Raw genomic sequence first — 26,825 nt, 5'->3', positions numbered from 1 at the left:
CTTCCAGCAGCTTCTTACAGGAGTCACCCCTGTAACCCCCCCCCGCTACCAAAACCTTGCCACATAAAACCAATACAGATGCACTCATGAGTGCTGAGGGACCTGGCCTATGTCACTGTGAGGCCACTCTCGATTGTCTTTGAAAGGCCATGTCAAGCACAGGAGAACTGGAAGAAAGCAAGTATCTGTCAGTCTCACCTTGATCTCCAGGAAAGCAGTGAAGCAAATCCTACCAGATACCATTCCCAAACATATGAAGGATGAGAATGTGATTGGGAATGGTCAGTATGGATTTATAAACAGAATATCATGCGGGACCAATTTGATAGACTTCTACAATAAAGTGATTGGCTTGATGAATGGGGGAAGAGCAGTGGATGTTGTTGACTTTAGTTAAGGATTTACTTTTAGACATATTGATTTTAAGGCTTTTGACCCTGTCTCCCTGAACTTGCTCATAGGTGAACTAATGAAGTACAGGCTAGATAAGTGGACAGTGAGGTGGATTGAGTGAACTGCTGAGTTCAAAAGGTTGTGATGAGCAGCATGAAGTCCAGTTGGAAGCCAGTCCCTAGTGGTGTACCCCAGTGGTCAGTACTGGCACCAATGCTGTTTAACATCTTCATTAATGGCATGGATGATAGGACAGAGTGTACCATCAGCAAGTTTGCAGATGATACGAAATTGGGAGGAGTGGTTGATAAACCAGATGGCTGTGCTGCCATTCAGAGGGTTGTGGACAGTCTGGAGATGTGCAAACAAGAAATCTCATGAAGTTCCAAGGGAATTGGAAAGTCCTGCGCCTGGGGAGGAATAACCCCATGTATTATAGGGGAACTATAGTACCCCATGTACCATACACTGCAGACTGACTGCTTGGGCAATGGCTTTTCAGAAAAGGACTTGAGGATCCCCAAGGTGAACATAAGGCAGCAATGTGCCTTTGTGAAAAGAAAGCTAACAGCCTTCTGCTTTAGGAGAAGCAGAACCAGCAGGCCAAGGGAGGTGATTCTTTCCCTCTACTCAGCACTGATGAGACATGTTTGAAGTAATGTGTCCAGTTCTGGGCTCCCTACGAGAGATGAACATAGTGGAGCAAGTCTACCAAAGAGCCATAAAGATGAGTAAGAGACTGCAGCATCTTTCACAGGAGAGGCTGAGAGAGTGGGGACTGTTTAGCTGGAGAAGAGATGACTTGAGGGAATCTTGTCAATGTGTGTGAATACCCAACAGGTGTGAGCAAAGAAGATGGAGCCAGACTCCTTTCAGTGGTACTCAGTGATAAGACACAGCAAATTGAAATAGAGGAAATTCCATTTAAGTACAACAAATACCTTCCTTGCTGTAAGGGTGCTCTAACACTGGAACATATTTCCCATGGAGGTTGTGGTATCTCCAGCATTAAAGGTATTCATCACCAGACGAGACACGGCCCTGACCAACCTGCTCTTGCTGGCCCAGTTTTGAACAGAGGGCTTGGACTAAAAGAAATCCAGAGGTCCCTTCCAAACTTAACTGTTCTGTGATTCTGTGAATTAGTATTTGCTATCTGCAGTCAAGTTCTGGAGACTGATCAGTTTTTATTCCCTCATGGTGTGTCTCTTGCCTTCTTTTTTTGGAATACTACTGGCCTTTACATACTAGCTGAATAGAAATATACCACCCAGAATCTTGAAAATCTCAAGCCTCCAACATACATAGACTGTCCAATTTGCATTATGTATGATGGAAAAGTAGACAATTTGTGACAATCTTCCAAAATATTTGTGCTAGGCTTAACCTAAAATCCTCTGTGTTATTTCATCTATTTCCACAGCCTGTTCCCATCTGAACAAAAGCAAATTTTAATTAAAGCAAACTTCACTTTACTCCACTGGAATGCTTTAATTTTTTTCTCTTTTCTCTGGAAATGTTACAGTGCTGAAGCAACAACACACGATACAGAATAGACACCAAATTAAAATATACATTTAAGATGTTATTAAGTGGGAGGAACGGGATACCTAAGAAACATCTGACGAAAAAGCTAGAACTCTGAGAAGAAAGTTGTAAGATTTGCTATCAGACTGACAGATGTGCTTAGATGTCCCACTGATATGAGCAGCCAGAAAGGCAGCCTGGTTAGAGGGGAAAATTACTGAGCAGAAGAAAATGTCTGCTGAAAAACACTTACAGAAAATGCCTGCCAGCCTGGGAGCTGTGACCCTGGGATCTAGGCCTGTGAACCAGAATCATCCTTGAAAAGGGCAGCTGGCCTCTTGGAAGTCCAGCCAAGGTTACTTAGAAAGCAGAGAGATCCTGAGATACCATCAGTAAGCGCAAAAACAAGGGATTGAAACGGCACCTTACCATCTGAAAAGGTGGAAAACAGTCTGGAAAAATAAAAATTCCTCTGAAAGAACAGAAAACTTCATAATCTGTTCGCTGTTAAAGGTGAAAAATTGAAATTAACAGCTTCTATTGGCTGTTCAAAGCAGTGATGTCCTGGGCCCTCTTATGTCTCTATGGTATAAAAGGAGCTTAATTTTTATCCAAAGCAGAGCCTCTCTCCCTGAGAACTTCCCTTGCTGCATGTACTTTTTCTTTTCTAAGGTTGTATTCTCCACATGAACTTGCTACGAGGTCTTAGGCTCTCACCGGGGACACCCAGGTGACTCCAGACTCTGTGACATGGATCACCTTTGAAATGAGATTCTGTCTGTAATCTCACTGGTCCTCCTTTTTCGGCCTACTTTTGGGGTCAGTTTGGTTTGTCCTCTCACTTTTGGGATGTTTGGGTCCACCTCTGGGATCAGTTTGTCCCCCCCTTTTGGGATGGTCTGCCCCCTTCTGAAATCTAATTCACTTGATACCAATATTATAAATCCATATAAGTAATCTATTATATCTGCTATTATATTGTTGATAAAATGCTTCACTAATGAAAAGTTCATAGTAGCCTGTAATAGTATATATACCTAATTGGTTGTTGCTGTTATTGATTGTTGCTATATGATTGATTGCTGCTATTATTGACTGCTGCCATACTATTGATTGATACTATATTATTGATTGCTGATAGTAATTTGTAATAGCTGGATATATGTATTCATTTTATTAATCATAAGTGTACTTGCTAGAGGTGATTTTTTTATTATTATCTTTATTTTTGTGATTCTTTACTTGCTAGTCATAATTTTTGTGATATTTGTCATAATCTGTAATAAAGTAGAGAAACGTAGAGGATAAAGCCTCCGTGTCCTTGTGCATTATGGAATCCTACAAACCCATGGTCACAATCTCTATATACCCATGGACTAGATAACTCTTTAGGTCTTGACACCCACCCAACTCAGTCCACTTTCCATAAAAGCATTATCAACAGATACAATGACCATCTGGGGTGTTCCTTGTACACCAGAGTATCTAGGTGGCATAATAATTGCCTATTTATTGCCTCTGGTTCTGTTTCACAGTCTTACATAGGGGATGTCTTTGGGTGCATCAGCTGTCAGTTTCAGGTGTTCCCAGACAAAATCAACAGCCTCCACAAGGCAGTTACTTGTCCACACAGTGTTGAAGGCAATGGTGAAGAGACAGATGGAAAGGAGGATAGCCACTGAAAATGACAGAAAGATGGGGAGACAGAGGAACACTAAAAAGAAGCCTGAAAAGACTATTTATTTTTACCTTGCCTTTCCCATCTACAAATGCAGCTAATGGTATTTTTCTCTTTTGCAAAGTACTCAGTTGTTTTCAAGAGATAATCCAAGTTGAGTGCACTTCAGCCAATGCAAGATACCTCTCAGTCCCATCAGGATGGGAACTGCTGATTGTAGGTGGTAATCCATGTGTAATTGTGATAATGTGGCTGACATTCTGATTTTATCTTTGTGCACCTGAAGAAGTTAAACAGCGATTGTGACTGTCAGTAATACTACAATCCACCTGTAGCCTACTGTGTACAAGAAAAAAAGATAGGCAGAGCATGATAACTCTACTTCACAAAGATTTGAGGGATTTCAAAGACCTTTCAGCTAGGAAAGGAACATAAAAATTCTCCACATTGAGGAATGTATCTGTAAAATAAAGTATTGCAGATCTTGAATAATTTCACTCTGATGAAGTCTAAACACACTAGGTAGGATTCATTTTACTTAAATTTAGGCATCTAAGTTTGGCATCAAATGCAACATTATGAGCCAGGCTCCCTTAACAGTCAACAATGGGAGACAGGTACTCCTGGGGGAAATTCATCTAATCCATGTCAAAAGCCACCTGAAGGACTGGATTAATTACATTCTGAAGGTGATGATTTTTTGTAAGTAGCTTCTATGCACAGAGCTTACTGTGACTAGCTCACGCCTCACCTCCTGGCCTGATGCCCATGTCAGAACTGATGAACTGTACTTTTAAAAAAAATAATAATAACCTACTTACCTCAGTTTAGGATAATGATGATTTAAGAAAGTACACTATATATAACACATGAATTCTAAGCAAAGTTAAAAACAAGTCCACCACTAAGTGTGTCAGGTTATGAGGATTCAGGCTGTGCTGTATATCTGCTAGGAGGAAAAGTGGCTGCTGCCCTCAGATACTCCAATTTGTACTGAAGTACTGAGGCATATCTTAGGGGAAATGAGATCTTTCCAACTTCTCAAAAGTAGTGCGAGTATACAGATTGGGGTAGAAATAAGACAACTGAGATGCCACGTGCTTCTTCTGAAATACGTAAGGGCTCACACTGTTTCAAGCAATTCAAAGAACACAATGTAGGCTGGGCCAAAAGAGGAGAAAGCACACTTTTCCATAGGGAAGGGTGGAAGGAAAGTAACTACGGGAAAAAAAGACTTTGTGATTTGCAGTATAAATCATGTTCAAGTCAGGGGAGTCTGGCTCTTATGCATATGTTAAGAATACTGTAAGAAGGACAGACTTTACATTACTCTCTTCTAAATCCTACTGTTTCTTCAGTTACTGTAAAACAAGTAAACCTATGTATTTGTTTGCCTTTGCCCTTCTATCTCCCTGAAGAGCTGAACTGTTAATCAAGAATAGTCCCCATATGGGAGGAACAGAAAAGTCGTGTCCAGGGTGAGGATGGGTCAGATGTCATCTGCTCTGTTTCTGTCACTGAGTTATCGGAATGTCAAAGCCTCTGCCCCTGGGACATGAAACGAGTAGACTAAATCATTCAGCTAACATGTTGGAAAATCCAAGACAAAAAGTCAAACAGGTACACAGTCAAAGGCAAGTTTAAGAAAAATATCCAGCACAGTGAGACTTGGAACCAATAGCCTCACAAGTGAGCAGCCAGTGAAACTCTTTAAGTGCACTGTAACATTGCTTATATGAAAGAAGTTTCAAAAAAAAACCCCCAAACCCCAAACACAAACATTTTTCTTCACAAATGTCAAAGCAGTCATTGTGGATCCTGATTTAGTATCCTGCCAACTACACAAATTTGTCATGGATGAGTGATTTAGATCACTTAAAGAATCACCATCAAAGTATTAGCAAAAATTATTTTAATATGAATTTGTAAAAGTGCCACTTAACAAAGTTCAATGGCAAGGTTCACTCTGTTACTTACTACATGGAAGAAACATACAAAGGGAAATCAAGTTAGAGTCAAGCTAGAATGATTTACACAGAGACCGGAGATGCAAAAGGGTAAGGGAGTAAGGGAGACCTTCCCGTTGAGTCACAAGGTTCAGAAGGGACCCCCTTGCTTTGTAAACTGCTGATGGGGCTTAGGTGCAGCTAGGTCCAATCTTAGCCTCAGACTTGGGCAACGATTTACATTTAATGGAAGAAATACAAAGAGTAAGGAAAAACCTCCCATTGAGTCGTGAGGTTCAGAGTGAACTCCCTTGCTTTCTAAACTCCTGATGGAGCTTGGGCATGGTTAGGTGTGACGGTCTGACAAATTCAATGTCTCAAACATCCACTAAAGAACTTTGCTGGAGAAAACGGCCTCTGTAAAAATGCTGGAGTTTTGTGAACAGGACAATGTGGCCAGAGGAGAGGGCCCCACGGAGGGTGGGAACGCGCTTCTCCAAAGCCCCAATTCCTTATCTTAAGTGACCAGGAGAAGGAACACAATTTATGCCTTCCTGGAGGAAGAAGGCCCCACGGAAGTTGGGACTGTGCTTCTATCTTAAGTGGTCATGCCAGCAGGAAAAGAGAGGCAACTCCACAATGAACACCCCCCCAAAGCTCACTGACCGATTTCAGTGAACCCCAGGTGTGGGAACTGCTCATGTTGAAATCATCAACCAACACACTATAAAAGAAGGGAGAACAAGTCCTCAAGTGTGTGCCCTCCAGAACTGGAGCTCTATGCTGGCTGGACCAACGCTGGACCCAGGACTGGTGAAACCCTTCTCTTCTCTCTTTCATTCTTTCTTTCTTCCTCTCATTCTCTCTCTCCCTATTTTCCTTCTCTCTTTTCCACAGTCCCTACACCTCATCCTTTTAAACATAAACCGTTGACCAAGTCTGAGACTAGGAGTGGATCTAGCCACCCCTGAGCTCCTCTTTGAGAAGGAGTCCAGAAAGCAAGGGGGTCTGCTCTGAACCTCGTGACTCAATGGGAGGGCTCTCCTTCTGACACAGTTTCATGTTCCTTTTTCCATTTCATTTTCCTATACTTCCCTCCTCTTCTCAAACAGCGGCTTAATGACATGTTGCAAGGTTCATATTAATAAGTTCATGTGTACTTGGACAAAGTTAGCTAGGTTGAATAAGTGTTGATTGTTGTTTGAACTCCCCTGGTGTCGTTTCACCTTAATTCTGACAAAGGAAATCCATGAACCTGAGTCGCTCCAACTTTGGGACGCAACATTAGGTCCGATAATAGTCTCAGTCTTGGACAATGGTTTATGTCTAATGGAATTATCTATACAAAGCTTATAATAATTAATACTGAGCAGCTACATAGATTAGTAATATTTAATTAGTATTAATTCAGCATGCTATCAGTCACTTACCAACGATCCGTTGCGAGTAAGGGGTCTCTTCACCTTGGGTAAGGAAGGATCTCTTAGTCTCATCTACGGAATCTCAAACCTTGAGAGGCATCCCTGCTCAAGGGCAGAGTCACCTGGTGTGCAGTCCAGTTGGAATTTAGGGCCAATTCAAACTGGGCTCATCCAGAGGTCTCTCTGCCTCAAGGAGCAACCTTGAGAGGTGGCTCAGCTCAAGGGGAGATCACCACCACGCAGCCATTCTGCTAGCAGGGAAAGATCAAAGAAAGCTTTTAGGCTGTTATATTTACCGAATAAAGTTGTTGGCTCATAGTCAAATTACATACAATGGGAGAGGTATGCATGAGACTCCTTGTACCCATAACTTTGTTCCTTGATACAATGAGTTTTGGAAAAGCTACCCGCTATTCATGTGTTAATCACCTGATCAGCGTTCCAAGCTCATATGCATTGGTGTTCACAGGGTCACTCTGGTCCTTTGCGGGTTTCCTAGAGGAGTTCTTGGCCCGGCTATGGCTCAGGATTTTGCCTCCTTTGGAGCCTCTACCAAACTACTGCTAGTTTGATTAAGAATTCAAGTGCATTCATCACAGCAGTTTGCACTGTTCCTCCAGAAGATCTTCTCTGAAACTTCGGCAAGAGCAGCAAAAAATACCATTTTTACAGATCACTTGGATTCAGTGGTAAATGGTTCTGCCAGGACTTTCTTGTGCACTTCTGACTGCAAAATGTTTTGCAATACCTGTAAGCCAATTGTGCTGTAGGGCAAAAACTGAGAGCAGAATTTGATTTATTATTTTCAATGGTAATATTCCATGGACAGTCCCAATATTATAAGGTTGGTTTTTTCCCCCAAGGAGTGATTAAAACTTTTTGGCTATTTTTGCATTCTAGTATTTCACAGCAGTTCAGTGATGTTCGAAAGATTGCATCTTTTTGTGGGGTTAGTTTCATTTTTACATGACTGAAACTCAATCAATATTCTCATGCTGTATTTTCAATAAGTCATCATGGACAACTTTGCTGAATTATCAAACTTTGAACTGACACAGAATTAATAAAAATCCCCAAAAGGATTTTTTGCACTTGCACTCAATGTATTCTTTTCCTAGTAAGGGATAAGTACTGTGGTCTACCTTAAGGTCTAGATTTTGCTCTCACTTACAGTAGTGTTAGACACAGGTAATTTCATGAAGTTAATGGAGCTGCCCCTGTTATACCCACTGTAAAAGATCGTGAGAACTAGCCACCATACAAGCAGTACCACCTACCATATTTTAGACTGCATGTTGGCTTTCATTCTTGGTTATTTTCCCAGTTTCCTGTGAAGATGAGGGTTGCCTTGCTGCTCTGACTGTCAATGTGATCAGCAATCAGTTGAGCTCTTTTCTGTAAACCGTCATGTTTGCACTTAATAGCTAGTTTCAGCCAAACTGATTGAGAGATCACTGTTCTTTTAAGTTCTGGGAAAACAAGTGACTTCTTTGTCGTTAGAGTTAGTAAGTGACTTTTTAACTCAGTTTGTGGAATTGAGAATCATCTCAAATGAGGAAAAGAGGTTAACATAAACTCAAATGTTACTAGATATCTGAGAATCCACATTACACATTCAATACCTTCAGAAAAACAGCAGTATACATCTTCCTAGAAAAGTAAAGTCTAAGACCCAAACCCATAGGAATCCAGATTTACAAATGTTTGCTATTACTCATGCTTACACTTTCCTGGCTGACATTTTTCAGGAATATAATTTTTTTCTGTAGATGAAGTTTGGATGAAAAAGTTCAACTCCTCTGGAACACAAAGAAAGCTGGGGAAAAAGCAAAACACATTCCATTTATTGCAATATGTATTTAACTTATTATTTTTTTTATTTAAACTTTCCTATCTGGGAACAGAAGGAAGATAAAGTATAAAAGTTCTTGTCCTGCCACTGTCTTGAACAGCAGATAGCTTCTCTATGACTGTCAATTGTTTGTTGATTAAAAATCATTTATGCTTATAAAAATGCTACATCTTTTCCAATGTAAATCAACAGTTTTAAATCCAACAAATAAGTGATGGCAAAAGTAAAAGAATGCTAAAGCCAGTATTTAGACAAGAAAAATATACTGCATTGTTTAATAGTGAATTTGTTAGCAGCAACTGAAAATATTTCTGGCATTACTAAAGGAGGTTGTGGGTTTGTTTGGACACTAGATCCTAACTATATGTGCTTCACCAGCTCATAAAACAAAGATGTGACCTGATAGCACTCTTATAATTGTTATGTCTGCTTTACTACATTGCTGTTAGCCAATCATTCCCATTGGCATTTGAGCAAAATACAGCATTTTGAAAATGAGCTTTTCAGACGGTCAAGTCCTTTGCTTATTTCACTGAGCAATTTTATGAATTGCAGCCCAGTGAAATTCAATGAAGGAAAGGTATTCTACACACCTGAAAACACAAAATTCAAACACACCATCTTCATTGTGATGTAGACTTTTTAGGTTTGCCTCACAATTTGCCTCATAACCACAGATTTTCTTATCAGGTAGAAGGTTATTTATATTTAGTATACAAGCCTTATGCTTCATCAGTGTTGACTTTGTAAATTAGTCTGAATATCTCTTAAAGACTAATTTTTTTCACTTCTTTTTGTCACCTGAAAAAGCATTATCCTTTCCTTCTTCAAGTGACATAAAAGTAAGTCATGACCATGTCTTTTTAAACTACGAATATACATCTGACAAAAAGTTTTAAAGAAATATTTTGGATTTTGGTCCCAAGTGATATTTTGGTCAACTCCATGATTCAGAAACAATAAAATTTATTAGCATTGGTTCATCAGATTGAAACGCAGTTTCTCCCTCCTTTATAACCTGTTGCTGTAGTTGACATTTAGACGTTCCTATAACCTGAAGAAATAAAAATAATTTTGATCAGACAACAGCTGTTATTTTATCCTGCTATCTTTGCTCCTCTTTTGTCTCTGTGATCTTTCAGTCTGAACATGTCTAAGTAAATGTACATTATTCATTACATTTCCATTAGTCATGACACATGTAGTCAATCCTTTACAAAAAATCAAGAGATTTAGGAAACTGTAAAAATGCTTAAACACAGATTTTGTTCCTGCCACCTACTTGGTTCTCACAAAATCCATTCTCCTTCACATAAGTTATCTCACATAACTTGTGATTACTTGGCATAACTGTATATATTTTAAATATCTATGTTGGAGATTCAGAAAAAAACAGCAGTTTTCAGGCAAGCCATATACATCGGTTTATGTAGTTAAGTTTAGAAGATAAAAATCCCACTCCAGCCTTTAAGGGGAAGATGGCTGAGAACTGAATAACATTGCCTTATCCATTCAAGGAGAATGTTACGCATTCATCAGTTTGATACATTTCCTTAAGACTTTCAGCAGTAGCAAAGTGATAAGATAATGGAATGCATTCATTTTAATTATCTGGAATATTTCCCCAGTGAAAGCTGAAAGTAGTTCCAGTTCATTTTAGTAATAAAGGCATAAAGAAACTAATAACTTTTTAGCTAGATATATTTGAATAAACAAATACTGCGTAGTCATTTACAAAAAAATATATTACAAAGAGATATATTTTGGTTGGTTGTTTTTTTTGTTTTTAATATGGACATCCATCTTAGAAATAAGAACTTTTTAGTAACCTTGTGACTGTTGCATTTTCTTCCCCTACAATTAGCATGACTACTGTAGACTTGCAAAACTGCTTTTAAATACATGTTATCAATGAATAACTTGATGTAGTATTTGGTTTTTTGTTATTTCAAAACACAGAAATGTTTTAATTTAACAAACTGTTTTGATTTTGAGTGCAGACTATATATAGGATCTGTGAAGACTGTGGTATTCTGATAGCCACTACCTCAGCTTCACACACTGATGTCATCCTTTATATTACATTGCCCAGTGAACAGTCATCTATAATTCACTATGCAGTTACCATAACCATAAAGACATAATATTTGTAGTTCCTCTGAGTAACTGAAAATACACATGAGCACAAATAAATCACAACTGAGGAGACTTACTCCTACGTAGTCCCAGTGATCAATGTATCACTGCCTGTTAAAAAATGACAGAGACAGGAAATCTGGAAGTTTCTATTGAAAGATAGATTTTGATAAAACAAAAATAAATAGAAAAGATGGCTTTCAGTCATTGTACTTAAGATCATTGATTAAATGCATCACTAAAGAAGATGGGATGTAACCTTGGATATGTGTGGACTTGGGCTTAGTAAAGGAGGTTTTTAATAGTATGTGATTTTCACTAAATGCAGATTTGTGAAGTGGCTCTCTCTGACATACATTTCCCAGTTATGTTTCTAGCCCAATGTTAGACCAGGAATAATTTAATTAAGCCACCATAATTAAGTCATAAATCCAAAGTGAGTGAGAGCAGGTAACATGTTTTTTCAACTGGGTGAAGGATTCTGTTCAGTCCAAGTCTTTCAGTGAAGCTGTGCCCTCTGTCAACAGCAAATCTTTCTCAGGAGGGCTGCTGAAAAACAGTGCATCCACTGCCTGCTGGCAGCCCCCACCTCCATCCAGCCGAGCTCAGAGCTGGATGGAATGGGTGCAGTCATACACAGAAAGCCAGATACCCCTTCTCACAGAGACCATATCAAAACAGCTACACTGAAGAATATCTTTACAGCAAACACAGTCTCCTCTCTCCAATAAAGACAGCTTTGATCTTGCATAATTCTGAAAACATCAGGGTAGGAATTCTGACTTAAAAGTGCAGAGAAGTATTTTCTCACACAGTGCAATATATGATTATGCAAGTATTAGGATGATGCACTGGACCTGGCAATTGGGAGTGACACATTTCATGGAACAGTAAGAAATTCCACCCTCCACTCAACATTCTTACAGCTGGTAGAACAGAAACTGAATTAAGAATGGAGATTTTTCCTACAGCCTTCTTCTGGACAAACTGGCAAGATACGGACTGGATGGACAGTCTGCGAGATGGGTAGGAAATTGACTCACAGGCCACACTCAGAGAGTGGTGATCAGCGGTTTTCACTCAGGCTGGCAGCCCGTCACACGTCCCCCAGGGATTGATACTGGTCCCCACACTGTTCAACATCTTCACAAATTCCTTGATGACAGTACTGAAAGCACCCTCACCAAGTTTGCTGATGGCATCAAACTGGGTGGTGAGGTCAACTTATCAGAAGGGAGAGCCGTTTTACAGAGAGACCTGGACAGGCTGGAAGAGTGGGCTAGCAAGAACAGTGTGAAGTTCAACGAAGTCAAGTGCGAAGTCCTGCACCTGGGGTGACATAACCCAAGAGCCCAGCACAGGCTCGGATCCGCGTGTCTGGGGAGCAGCCCTGCTGAAAGGGACCCAGGGCTGCTGGGGGACAACAAGCTGAACATGAGTCATCAGTGCGCCGCTGCAGCAACAAAGGCAAATCAAATCCTGGGCTGCATCCACAGGGGCATCACTAGCAGAGACAGAGACGTGATCACCCCACTCCATTCAGTGTTTGCCAGGCTGCACTTGGAGTAGGCTCAGCAGGGACCTCATCACAGTATTTCCATACTTAGAAGGTGGCTAGAAGCAATACAGAGGCTCTGTCTTCACAAGGAGTCACATAGTGAAGACAAGGGGCAAAGGGTACAAGTTGCACCAGGAGGGGTTTTATCTTGACAGAAGAAAGAAATTTTTTACAGTAAGAACAATCATTCACCGGAACAACCTCACCAGGGACCAGTAGAGTCCTCATCACTGGAGGTTTTCGAGATGCAATTAGAGAGGATGCTAGATAATCTCATCTGGGCTCCCTTTCCCACAAAAATATGGACCAGATGATCTCTCAATGTCCCTTCCAACTGGGCTGTTCTATGATTCTATGATTTTATTTATTTATTTTTCATTAATGGCCACATAAGTTCTAACTTACTTTTCTCTCAAAACGGAATGGTTGCCCTCAGGGCCCCAAAATATTGCTATTGATGTCTATGCTAGCACACATCAGAATTTCTCCATGGGAACAAGAAGTATGAGGAATCTGAAATAAGAAGAAGACAGAATTAATTGCAAGTATCAGCTGGGAAGTTGTTCAAGCAATGATTATTTTTTCAGCATTCAGCTAATTGCTCAAGATGACTGACTGTGATTAGAATATTACTGATCATATTTAAAAGCAGACATAAATTTATCAACTATTTTCCAGAGACAAAAAATAGCACAGACCTGATTCTGATCTCATTTATATTGGCTTTTTACATACACATGCAGTTGGAGCTGGGTCTGATTACAGTTACCTTATGAAGACCTAAAGTACCTCTGTTGAACTGCAAAGACTTCCTTCAGATTGCACACAATAAGATCAGGATCTAGATCCTCCATTTTAATGGGGTAACACCTAGTTTAGAGCAACATGAGATTAGAATCAGGCCTTGAATGTGAAGAAAGTGGAGTTACAGTTTTAAGATATAGAAGACTATACTATAATGAGAAGAGGGTGCCCCATACACAGGGTGAAATATGAAAAATGAAGCTTTATTTTCATGCTCGCACCTGAAATGCAAATGCATAACAGATGTTTAGCTATCTCCTTTCATTCTATCAACCTCACATTCATCACAGTACAAAAATATGTAACGCACCATAATCTAACTGATGGAAAGCCTGTATTATACAAGTGACTGTAAGGAGTTCTCTGTCAGTTTATCTAATTTAATTTGAAACTGTGAACTTGGTCTTCCCTTAGAGCAGGTCCAAAACACTTTTGACTGAGAAATCACTCACTGTGAAATAGCCTAATAATAACTTGTAAATCTCCAAAGCTCTCAAAATATAAGGCTTCAGTGAATTACAAACCTATTTATACAGGGTATGAATTTACATTTATATATTCATGTGTATCTAAAATTGCATGAATGTACTTATTATCTTCCACTTATTCATATTGTACCTAAATTGCTATTCTTTCGTTGTACTTTGGCTGAATCACGTCATCTCATTTGTTTGGTACAACATGCGTTTCTTCCAGTAGGCTACACTGGATTAGTAACAGAAGGACACGAACAGCATTGGAATATATGAATGATTTGTTCTGTGGCTAGAGAAAAGCAGCCAGGGCTTCACCACTATTTGTTTTCTCATTGTTCCACCCAAAAGAATCACTAGTGTCTTTGTGTCTTGGGATACACACCTGGATGGATCTTAGAAAATGCCAGTACACCTCTTCCTCACAAGGTGGTAGCCCATATATTAAATAAGGCATTAAAAAACTTCAGAAATGTATTTTTAAAGCATTCAGGCTGCTTTGTGGTGTTCTTTTCATGTTCTTTAGGGTTTTGCAATCCTTTCCCACCTTAGCCTCCCAGTAAAATGAAAGACTGGCATTATTCTGTGAGGTTCAGGTGATCTATTGATTTGTGATCTCCTACAATGAGATCACACAAGAGTCTTCACTGACCAAAACAGCATGTGATAAAGACAGGTACAGAAGAGTAGATGTCCCAGCACAGGGTGCTGTAAACACCACCTCAACAAAGCCAGTAATTTATTAAAGAAGGAAAATATTCATACTTTGAGAAATTAATGATACAATTAACCAAAACAAAGGTCACAAAAATCACTTGTCACAGGGATGGACAATAAAAGAACATCACAAAAGAGAGAACATGTGTTAAATAACCTGAAAGGGGAAAGGTCTTGTGTCAGCAAAGACCATGGTGAGGCACTGGGATCCACCCAAAGCATCATTTTCTGAGCACCTCTTTTTGACTTCAGCAGGTTTTGGATACATCATATTTTGAGCAGGGAGGAAGTTCAGAGCAATTTCTTACTGCACAGCAATCCACTCCCAGCAATCCAAAAGGTCTAACCCCAGCATTAGATTACCAGGTGCTCAGGGATTCACTAATCCATTAGCTATTACATCTGCATTCCAGCGTTTTCATAATAAATGCTACAGCTGTGAATCTCTGAAGTGTCTCCTAAAGCGATGACTGACTTCGGAGATTATCACTCCCTTTTCCCTTAGAACAGGGTGGAGCTTCCCCAGTGGCTTCATGCAGCTCGAAGAGATTCTGGATAACTTCTGGCTGTTTAATCCCTGCAGAACTTGGGAGCAGTGCAAGTGTGGGTGGTGGATAGAGGGAAAAGTTTTCCTACTGAATTCTAAGAATTCTTACCCTTCAGGTGCTCCCTCTTTTCCAGGAGTGTCAGTGATTTGCTGTCAAAATTTTCAGGAGATGCTTGAAGAAACATAATTTCCCTTAGACTGAGATAAGCCCCATGTCTCAGAGGTACATAAGCAAGCCCAAAAAAACCTGGAGGGAGAGGAGAACCTGCATACAGACCTTTTTAAGAAAAAGAGCAACTTCATTTGTTAAATAAAGTTATTCTAAGGAATTGCTTATACTCTAAAAGCATGCTAAGCACATGAATAGTGAGGAAGTCAGTTAAAATTAAATTTGGAGTTAATAAATAGCATTTACACAATTTATGCTACATGTTTCAAGGTAATACATGCAAAAAATAATGAATTTGATTGCTTAAGGCATATGTGTGAAGCTCAGCAACACAGACATTGCTAGTGAAGAAAATTTACTGCACGGGATACCTAAACCACAAGCAGAACATTTAAATCAATTCTCCCCTCTTTGGCCTTAATCTTTGCCCTTTGATCTTAAAAAAGGAGCTTATAGAAAGTCTTCAAGCTTTTCTCAGATCTTAGTTTGAGATAATGAAGGCAAAGACAGTTTCTCTCTCTTTCTGAAAATTATGATCCCTACTCTCTCAGAAACTAAGGAAAGGCAAAGATAGGCAACATGTCTCCAGTTGAACACCTTCCTTCTGACAAAAGATAAAGTAGAAATTCATGCTAAGACTTTGGTCAACAGTCAAGTGACTGCATTCAAACCTGAGTGTCCATAACAAGTTGTATTTTGTCTGGAAGAGCAGAGCAGGCCAGGTTATGATTGGCCTTCAGAGGAAGGACACAATTTTTTCTCTTCACCATCCATCCATACTGAATGAAGGCAGAAACACAAGTGACGGCTCCTGAGTCCAACACTGCTCTGCATTACAGCCCAGGGTACAATCCAACCTGAAAATGAAATTGAGCAAATAAGGCCAATGGCTATAAAAACAATCACTTGAACCTGTACCAGTGAATAACTCACCTTATAAAAATTGCTTTTAATCCTGGACCTTCTGCGTCACTGGCAAACCATTTAGCATTTAAGGTCCCCATTAACTTTATCCCTTGAACTTGAGAGTGTTCACACTACTTTCGACTGTGATGTTTCCTTGTTGTCCCTTGTCAGGGAAGGAGGCAGAAGAAAAGGACAGGACGGAGAGGATTAATTTTTAATTTGGGCATAGTTAGTGTAGTTTCTGGGCATCATAGCAAGTAATTGAGTGTCAAAACAGATACACTGAAAACAAGTGCTAAGGTTGATGATCATGTAACAAGCATGAAAAGAAATGCCCTCACAAAGCAAGATCATTTGTTTTAATGTTGAGCTCAGTAATTCAACATAATGCCTTATATGTCTAAATATTTTGGCTCGGGTTCTGTCATTCTTAGTTAATATTGAATTGATATCCTTTTAGCATGTATCATATCACTGAATTCAACAGGATGACAAATGAAAAAAGGTACCAGTTCTGTGGTTCCCATCCATAACAAATTTTCCGGAGCAGTAGAAGATACCACCTCTTTGTTTAGACTCAGATGCCAAATATATTTGTTCATGTTAGCTTATGTTATTTCTAAAGTATCTAAGACCTGTCTAGGAAGAATAAGAGATTTTATTTTTCTAAGAGCTGCATCTGTGTTGGATTTAAGAAGCTTGCGAAAACCTAATGTCAAATGAAGCTGCATACTTTCAGTGCTGAGGGATAAAGAAAAATTACTTAGAGCAACGTATATTGGTTTAGAGCAATTTTTGTCAGCTTATTACTATATAAAACATTCAGGCTATTTTCTCTTGCTTAATTGACACACCAGATGAAAGAAGGACACAGGTTGAAGAGATACAGTGTGACCACAGAAGATCATAAGAATACTAAAATATTAAATTAAAACTGATGCTGCAAAGTTTAAAGAAAAAAGGTTCAAGTTTTTCAGGAACAGGTGTAGGAGACATTTGCAGGTCCATAGTTAAATATCCATCTAAAATCTACATAGTCCAATTTTCAAAGCTGTTGACTATCCAGATGCTCCAGATGGTCTCAGAAGTTATGTCTAGATACTAGAAAGTTTGCAAATTATACTAGCTTCCAATACTTCTACACACACTGCAGGAAGGGAGTCCCATCAGAAGCATTTTCAAAAGCCTTATTAGTACAAATGGGACAAGCATGTCATCTACTTAGTAATACTAAACTGTTTTAATTGTTCTCTCAACACAGTCTCTTAATAGCAGAATGCATTATCCAGCTCAAGCAAGGTGCCAGAAACTGCACAGTGGGCAACAGTGTCCAAAGCCTAAATACCAAGAGGCCACGTTTCTTGCTGTCATAGCTTTACATCAGTCTGTTCTGTTATTTTAGAGACTGTGGGATCAAGCAAGGTGAGGGCACAAGTGAAGCAGATGCTTTTATTCTACCAAAACACCAGTGTGGGTCAGAAAAGGAAAGAAGAGCAAAATATAGTTTAAGATGATATTGGGCAGAATGGAGCAGACACAGCCTTGGAGCATACACAACTTTATACATCTCTCAGAAATAGAGCATGTGCACTTTAGGTTCCCGCAGTTAACAGCTGTGGGAAACTAACTGGATGTAAGATAAAGGGACCAAACTTACAGCAGGAAGAAAAGTCATCCCAGAGAGCGGTTTTCATTGCTTTCAGTTCCAGCAATGTTGCTGCCCTGAGCTATAGTGTTTCTACTGTAAACCATCACAGTCTACTTTTCTTTTATGGTCTTTTTTAACTTTACACTTTTGGACTGCTTTGTTGCAGAGGGGGTCATGTCATATCATACCAACTGTAAGGGTATAAACTAATGGCTGGGAATGTGCCTGTTATAAATGTTTCTGTTTAATGCAAGGAAATAGATATCATTACAGGTTTTGTTATGCTTCTCAGAGATGCTTGGTTGCCTCAGCTTTTAATGTTGAATACCCTTTATTTTCTGAAACTTCAAGGTTTGTCCAGAAGAAAGCACTTTTCTTTGTAGACTTGAACTCTCTACTCTTGCCATAGCCTTCTTTTTATGCTGTCTGGTCTGGTTCGTATTCACTTTACTTTTATAATGGTTTCATTATCCTGGTGTAGATGTTGATGAGATTTAGACAGGAAGGCTGTCACTGCATTCTGTCTGCACCCAAACTGCATCATGTGCAGGGGCAGGAGGGAGAAGCTGAGCAAAGATGGCCCCGTTCAAACACCCCTCCTTGGGTGGGATCCCACACTGGGTGTCTCCCCAGCCTCCTGCTTTCACGATACCCCAGCCCCTGCAGCAGGACAGCCCCACATTGGACCACCACGGGGCCCTGGGTCACCCAAATCACACTGGCTAATTGCTGTCATGGTGCCCACATCCATGCACTGCCCTTACCCACTGTGCTTTGCCCAAAACCAATGCTGGAAAAGAAGCAAGAGCAGCTCGTAAGCAGCCACACAAGACAGATCAGCTAATCGCTAATAAAACAGACTGCTCTAACCAGATCCAAAGCAGTGCACAGTTGTTTCAAAAGAAATGGAAAAGGTGTATAAAATTTTTTGGCAATTACTGGTATGCTGAGTTAAGACATGTAGTTAATATGGAGCAGGAGGGGGTTCACTTAGACCAACAATACACATGTTTTTTTCAGGCAAAAATTCCATTAATTTTAACTCATCAGTTTAATTTGTCAATTCAGGATAGACACATTCATTTACAGCAGCAGCTAGGACCAGGAACAATGCCTGGCTTTATTTCTCCCACACCTGTCAACAGCCCCCCCCAAAAAAAGTTAAAAACCATGGATGTAGCTTTTCTGTAGCAACAAACAAAGTAAGTTACTGCTAATTAGCCACTTGTATATTCTCTAAATGTAACTCTATATATGGAAAACCCACATATTCAACAGAGTACATGGATGAAATTGTTTACTGTTCTACCTAAAAGTAAAGTACAAAGCTAGAGGCTAAGGCAGAAAGGAAGGCAGAGGATTTTTTAAGGCATTTACAAGCCCTTAGAATTAGGGTTTAACTGCAGTGCAAAACGATTTGTGATGAGAACAAGGCAGATAAGGGAAGTGTTCTACCTTGTAGCAGCCCTTTCTTTTTCACGTCAATAAAAAGTATTCCACTGACTAGGCCAGACCCCCACAGCAGTTTGTGCGATGGCTGTTGCTGAATATCCTTCACCATGATGGCTGTGATGGTGCAAGGACTCCCCATGGAAAAATTCCTTCCATGAGGAGCAGTTCAGGGCCTTAAAGCAACATAATCCGTTCTATACTCCTCTGGGTTTTGAAGTATGCAACTGACTTTGCAGTCACTAAATCCACGCTTCGGTTGGTATTTTTACAAGTACCCCTGCATCTTTGTGGTTCAAACAGAATTACAAACATTCTTACAGAGTCCAGAAAGTATTTGCCAAAAATTCTAACGGCAAGTGTTAAAACAGCTCCAAACAGACTAAACTCTCAGCCTCTACTGTCAGGCCACAGAAATGACCCTAATGCTTGACTTTTATCTTCCAGATTAAAAATTCAAAGGAGAAAGAAAAGCCAGATAAGGTACTGGAACTAAAGGGATGATATGGCATTTTCAGTACTGAAAGAAATCATGTTTATTGGATAACCCAAGTGTACAAAATCTATAGCATTTCTGTAAGTAGAGAACCTGAAGAATTCATGCATCTACAGCAGATTATACACAGTTCAGAAGATAAACAGAAGATTTATCTGTGCTTATCACAATTTCATGAAAGATCATTTAAAAGGTTTCCAAAAAAGAGTCCCAGTTGTAAGCAAAAGTGAAAGCATGAATTCATGAGAATTTAAATCTGCTCTTGCTGATATAAATTTTCCAATTTCCTAGGCTTCTCCAACTCTATAGGGCACACTGGTGCTATTTAAGAATGGCATAGCTTTGTGGAAAAAAAAAGGAAATCTAGCTTTCACTTAAATATTAATGTTAAGTACTTTGTAATAATCACATAAATACTTTTGATAGTAAGCATTGAAATGGAGGAAATTGATTGCTTCACAATGCAGAAAGATAAAAGTTATCTGTCAGAAATTAAGAGGCTGATTGGGTAACATTAGTAATCCTCCTCCTTCTGTAGAGGCTGAGGCAGACTCTTCTAGTCAACAGTGAGAACAGCAGCCTCTTATGAAGACCTCATACTGAGCTTTTGTAATTGCTGTAGTAATTCCACTGATACCAAAAGAATCACATCAATAATGCACTCCCCCCTAAACATAAGCTGCCAAACTTTCCCCACTTCCCTATTTAAGACTGTATTTTCAGAATTACACATGCTCTCCCAGAGATCTGCCCTCAGTGTAGCCATCCTTGACTAACAAGGTGCCTGTACAGTTGGTGTGGTGTGTTGCAAACCAACTATAGTAATTTATCTGATTGCCTTCCAAGAGTGATGTGGGGAAAAGCAGCTGACATTAACCCACTGTCTAACTGGGATATAGAGAACTGGTCTGGCAGGTGACTATTCAATTAGGAAAAAAGGTATCGGGAAAGCAGAGACTGTTGCTGAATCCTTGTAAGGGTTAAGAACATACTGAACACATCCAGCTTTGTATGTAAGGGAGCATTACTGGAGGGAGGTTGGTGGTGGCAGCACATTGGGAATGGAATTGACTTACTGCCATAAACAGTGATACACACCCTGAAGCTGAACAAGGAGTGGAGCCACAGCTTGGGGGGGGGGAGCATATAGGTAAAAAAAAGTCTTAGTTTGTCCCTTATATAACATGTAATGAAATTGAGTTCTGCCCATGCCAACTTGCACACGGGTCTGGATCCTGGCAAGCATTTTCCTTGGTCCTAGCCAGGCTGGGCTGCAGGTGGTTTGAAAAAACTGGCTACTAAAACATGACTTGGAAACTTGATTCCTCCGGGGATGCAGAAGCGTCCCCCTGGCCCTGTCACCACTGCTGGCTAATAGCAACTGAGTGGATATCCTGGCTTGAAATGGCTATGAAGGGTTATTGCTAATTTGTTAGTAGATAATACTATGGGATCAAGATCTCCAAGGTCATTTGATTATAACAGTGGTGCCAGGACAGTCAGCCTGATGCAGTTTAAGGTTTAGACTTGGCAGTTAATAAAAACAATTGACCATCTCTGACGGCAGATGTTTCCTTAAGGGTATATAAACAACCTTTTAGAAAAGTCATCCAGTTCACCCCTGATAGCTTTCCTGTATGTGACAAAACTAGATGTGACAATAATAATATAGTGAATCACTGACCCAGGATCCCACATTACAGAACTATGTAGAACAGAGATGTGAATTCCTGTATGTAAAGTTAGGAAACAGACAGTGTGTTGTAAGTGTCTCTTAAACACACTTAAACACAAAATCAGAAGGGTCTCGGTTTTTATGTATTGTGGGGTTTTGGTATTTCTTGGCATAGCTTCACTGTCAAAGGGCTTTTGGATAGCTATCATCCACTTACATGGATTTCCAGCTTAAGCAAATGACATCTAGAAAACAGTTATCCCCACCTTTCCTATTAATGCTTCCATGAATTTTCAGTAAAATAATTAGGTTTAGTGGTGTTTCAAGAGCAAACTGTTTCTTTATACATTGAATCTCTTGCCAACACATTGATGTTACAGAATTCACAGGAATTAAAATCTCAGCTAGCCTGAGGCTTTTACTTTAAAAAAGAAAACAAAAATTTACCAAACTTGTATGAGAACTTAATGCCTGTGATTTGAATAATGAGGCACTTACCGTGATCAACTGAAAACAGAACTTGCTTAGTATTCCTGATAAGTGCTTTTCAATTTAAAGCGAAAACTATCTTTCCATACTCTGTTTTCAAAAGAATTTGTTAGAGAAAGCTTCTCTTTCAGTTTACATTATGCTTATGATAGACTGAAGTATCTTTTTCTGTACTCTGCAGTTAATAATCAGTATCTGTTATTTTGCTTTTTGACACTTGAAGTAAAAAGTCTTCTGATTAATAGACCCTAGGAGCCCCATATGATCTCAGGATGATTTTTCAGGAAGGCTTTAATAAGGTGTCTTCCTAGCCTGTCACCCAAATGTATCACTGCTTCCTATCAGTCATGCATGAATGTGCTAGTAGAATTTATTCATGAATCTTGGCACTTTCAAATAAAATGGAATTGATATTTCAGCTTTCTCAAGGCCTAGGTCTGTATTGCCAATGGTCTTTCATCAGAAAAAGCTTTCAACAAATCCTCCTTGTTAATGATTAGTGTAGTAAAACACATCAAAGCCTGGAGAACTTCATGGATGTTTTTCTTACTTTTTTAAAAAACTAGAACTGCCAAGAGCATGTCTCATTTTATCCAGAAGTTTTTGATGTCAGAACCATAAGCTCTTAAAAAAACCCCACCCAGTTGTCTGTTGATAACATCATAAACATTGCTAAAACACATTCCGTTCATTTTCAGTATTTGTCAGTGGCATTTCAATTGCATACCTATAGATGCTTCTAAGACATGTTTCAGGAATTCGTCTAATCCATGCAAAATCCTTTGGAATGGAAACTGTTCCATTGCAAACAGGAAGCTTGCAGAACTAAGGTCTACGGTTGTACGTTTCCCAGAATTTGAAACTGCCTCTAGACATTAAAGCAAGGTATTCTAATGGATAAACAGGTACTTTTTTGTTGTTGTTTTTCATATGTAATGATAACATACTGCACTCTAAGGGGAAAAGAATTCCAAGGAAGGGAGAAAAACACAAACGTTGAAAAATTAGTACTATGCAAACTGTCCACTCACTTTATTGTGAGGCATATCAAGAGCCATAAATGCTTTAGGGTAATGAAAATTAGTGGAATTAGTCATATGACCTTTTAGTGTTATTTGTTATACACATAACCTTAGTATTATCTAACACCCGCCTTAAAAATATGTCATTATTTTTGCTCAGAGAAATGGTATTGTACCAAAGTTGATAACATCAAACTCCCATTTCCCCGTTTACCTTGACTTTTCACTACTCCCTTGCCAAAATGAAAGGTAAGTATTATACTGAGTATATACTTGCTGAATATATTTGTGTATATGGTGTCCTCTGCTATGACACGATGAACCCTGTTTTTGTTTTGTAGTGTAATTCCTATACGTTAAAATATATATGTTCTGTGTGTTATTACCATATACAGTGATGATGTGTGAATAAATCTGTGAGTTAAATCCCTGGGGAAGGATGTAGCTTTTAAAACTATTAGATAAGCGCAAGGTTTATATTGAAGAATGCTAACTCATTTGTAAATATACACTGGGCTCCTCTGAACCCTTGGTAAAGATTCTGCATCCAAGAGTGAAGACAAAAGTAAGCCATTTTGACTGCTATTTTTAGAAACTCCAAAGGACAGCAGCTCTACACAGGTGCAAGTAAAGCCAACCATAGCTTTTAGTATCCCCTTTGACCAGGTATATGGGCAACTTGGTAGACTGGAACAGGAAGCTCCAAACCTCCCAATGAAATTAATGTCATCAGCCATTTGCTGTCTTATCTCCTTCCTACTCCACTCCTGTACAAAGACACTGTCCAGCTAGGTTTTCTATCACCATTTGGAAAATTTGTTTCATCACTTACAGGCAGAGTGACCTGGGGGATGTTTAGGGTAACAAACAAATGCGGCTGCAAGCTAAATGGAGACACCCTGAGACAGAATGACTGGATCTCTAAGTGTCATACACTGGCATAGTCAACAAGAACCAGTGAGAAAACAGCTCCCGTCCCTCCAGTAGTTCCTAAGTCTGCTCAAGTTTTCAGTGTTCCCCAAATGGAAAACATTTGCTTTTCAACAAAAAAGTTATGGAAATATTTAGCTACAAAATCATACCTGTTGGAGAAGACACATCATCTGCTTCTAACTTTGAACAGGGATACAGCTACTCTGTAGATCCAAAGGATTTACCTTTTGACCCTAGCAAGTTTTGCAGCACAGAGAGAGAAATATGTTGAACAGAGGATGTACCTTCCTTATAATACAGTGTCAGGTATATGATTGAATTTTCAATCTCAAATAAATGGCTTTTCCCAAAACTGCCCTTAAGCGTGGAGCTGTTGCCTATAAAATGTTCAACAGCAAGATTAAAAGGCAATTCCTCAACTGCACAAAACCTGGAGAAGCAAAGGATAACTAGGGTTTGGTTCAGTTTGGTTATGTTTTGTGGGTGGAGTTTGCAGGTAAGTCTTTGCAGCACAGGGTGGGTGTGCTTAATTGTACTGGCTGCAGTAGTCTTCTATGGCAGTATCCTGGAGACCCCCAAGTTCACCTGATTAATGAACTTTCATATTCTGCTAATCAGAGCATGAAGTGGCTTAAGCAGCCCTCTGGAAATGGCTCCATTTTCACTAAACTCTTATTTTATAAACTTTAAATCTCCTCCTATATTTTAGTACAGCTTTAGATAGTACATTTTCAAGTCTCTGTTTTATTTTCTGAGGTAAAGTCAGGGTTTCATATGCCTTATCATGAAGATATAACACGTGGGTGTTTTTATACACTCCTGTGGAAACTGATGGAATTGAGCACTGGCTCTTTTACTTAATTATGTATTAACTTACTGCAATGAAGCTGTACAAAAATGGGGCAAAATTAGACATATCAATCATGTTTTGGTAATACGTAGGAAAAGCAAAAAGTAACCAAAGCAAAGGATTCAGTAAGAGAAAGACATACTTTAAGGTTTTCACAGTCATGTTCTCTATGGGACTATGTTCTTTTAAGTGTTGCATAGAATAAAGCTAATCTTAATGCAAATACTGTTTGGAAAATGAATAATGGTATCCTGGTGAATTTTTGAGTGATTTGTAATGTGTAGTAGAATCACAGCTATCTGTGACTTCCAAATATTGGTGTTCAACAACTCAAACATTTTTCATTTCAGTGGAAAAGAGTTTAAGGTAAAAGTACCAAATTCAGAACTAGTCTAAGAAGTCACATTACTCAGGACATTGAACTTAAGTTCCTTGCTCTTTCAAAAAAAAAAGTGTAAATACAATTGCAGCAAAAGTAAAGCCTAAATTCAGTTTTTAAGTGCAAAATGTCACTATTATTTCAATGTAGCATAAAGGGATTTTAGTGTACGGATAAATGTGATAACTAGAGTTACATCTACTTCCATAGTGACTGTATCACAACTTATTAGTAATTCATGATGTCTTCATTTTATTTCATGTTCTATATTTATTAAAATATCTCCCTAATTATTCTTTCATAAGCAAGTATGGAGACCTTTGGTTTGTCACGTTACTGAGCTGGAAGAATTCAGAGCCCTGTCACAGTGCTGTCACCTACTCAGTTTCCCACACTGCAAGTGTCCGAGAACACTTATAAATCATGTGCTTCCTGACAAAAAAGAAAACCACTGGTGATTCATGCACATACATGCAACTCGGTCTGGTAAAATGGTGGCATGTTATCTCTTTGTTTTGGTGTTATTCTCTACTATAATACTGCAGTACTTTCTAAATGCACGAGTCTGTGTCCTCCTGGAACTCGCAGTTAAAACTTGGGAATAAGGGACAAGAAACTTTCCTTAATTCTTAGCTTAATCAATAAAAATCAATTAATTGCTTGCAAGGAAGCACAAATATTTTAACCAAATCACAGCTCCCTTCATCTCTGAAAAAGGTGATTTGAGGTATCTTTAGATATAGAGCTGGACTGTATCTCACATAAACAAATAAGCCTCCTTCTGCAAAAAGAGGGTGGGAACTATTGTAAAGGCTTCACATTTTCCTAAGCTTACTTATCAGCCATAATTATTCATTTCCTCTGTTGATCTTTTCAGAAAATTCCCTATTGCCTCTCTTTGATAGAATTAAGATCTACTCCATTGCCTCAGGACTTTTCCTATTTAACATCCATCCAAACAGGGAAGAGAAACAGTGTATTGCAATTTAGGCAATCAATCAGAGCAATAATTTTGCAGGATGGGATGTTCTATGCAGGACAAAGTGCTTCTGATTATTAATGCCTTTGCCTTTCAACTACAAAAGTGCATTTCAGGAGAAGACAAAATTTTGCTAATGAGGAATAAGTTATGGCAGACTGATAATAGCAGATGGTTATTCCAGTTCAGACATCAAATGCATACTCTACAATGCATGAGAGAAAGGGATCAGAGCAGAATTTCTCAGTTCAAAACAGTACCACCTTTTACATACTCCAGAAGATCCAGAAGAAAATGCAGCTATGCCAGTTATATGGAAAATGCTGACAAATTGATGTTATGACTTAACATACTCCTGAAACCTGAGAGGAAAAAACTTGAGCACTACACTTTTTGCCATTAGGTTACCAAAAGGATTTATCATTCTCTCACTACAGCAAGTTTGTATCTGGGCTTAAGGCAACACATCAAACTTTACAGCTAGCTGGGGGCATCCAAATGGATAGTTGCTTAGAATATCAACTGACATATCTGAAAAGAAATTTATTATGCCATTGTTCATAAAATCTAAGCTAAAGGTATATTTGTGGAGGGCCTGAGAGCACAGAAGAGGAACCCACCTAACGTTGCAACATTCCGTAGGACAGCTTTCCTCCACCACACACACTTCCACTATCCCCAGGAACTTCTAAGGATTTAAGGCTGAGGTTACCCACATCTCTTTTAGAGGGGGGTTATCTCATGGAGGCAATTCCCTCTTGGTCTGGAGACAAGGGGA

Source organism: Haliaeetus leucocephalus, unplaced genomic scaffold, assembly GCF_000737465.1.
Source record: "Haliaeetus leucocephalus isolate CR32 unplaced genomic scaffold, Haliaeetus_leucocephalus-4.0 Scaffold251, whole genome shotgun sequence".
Lineage (NCBI taxonomy): Eukaryota > Metazoa > Chordata > Aves > Accipitriformes > Accipitridae > Haliaeetus > Haliaeetus leucocephalus.
This window is presented reverse-complemented; position numbering follows the sequence as displayed.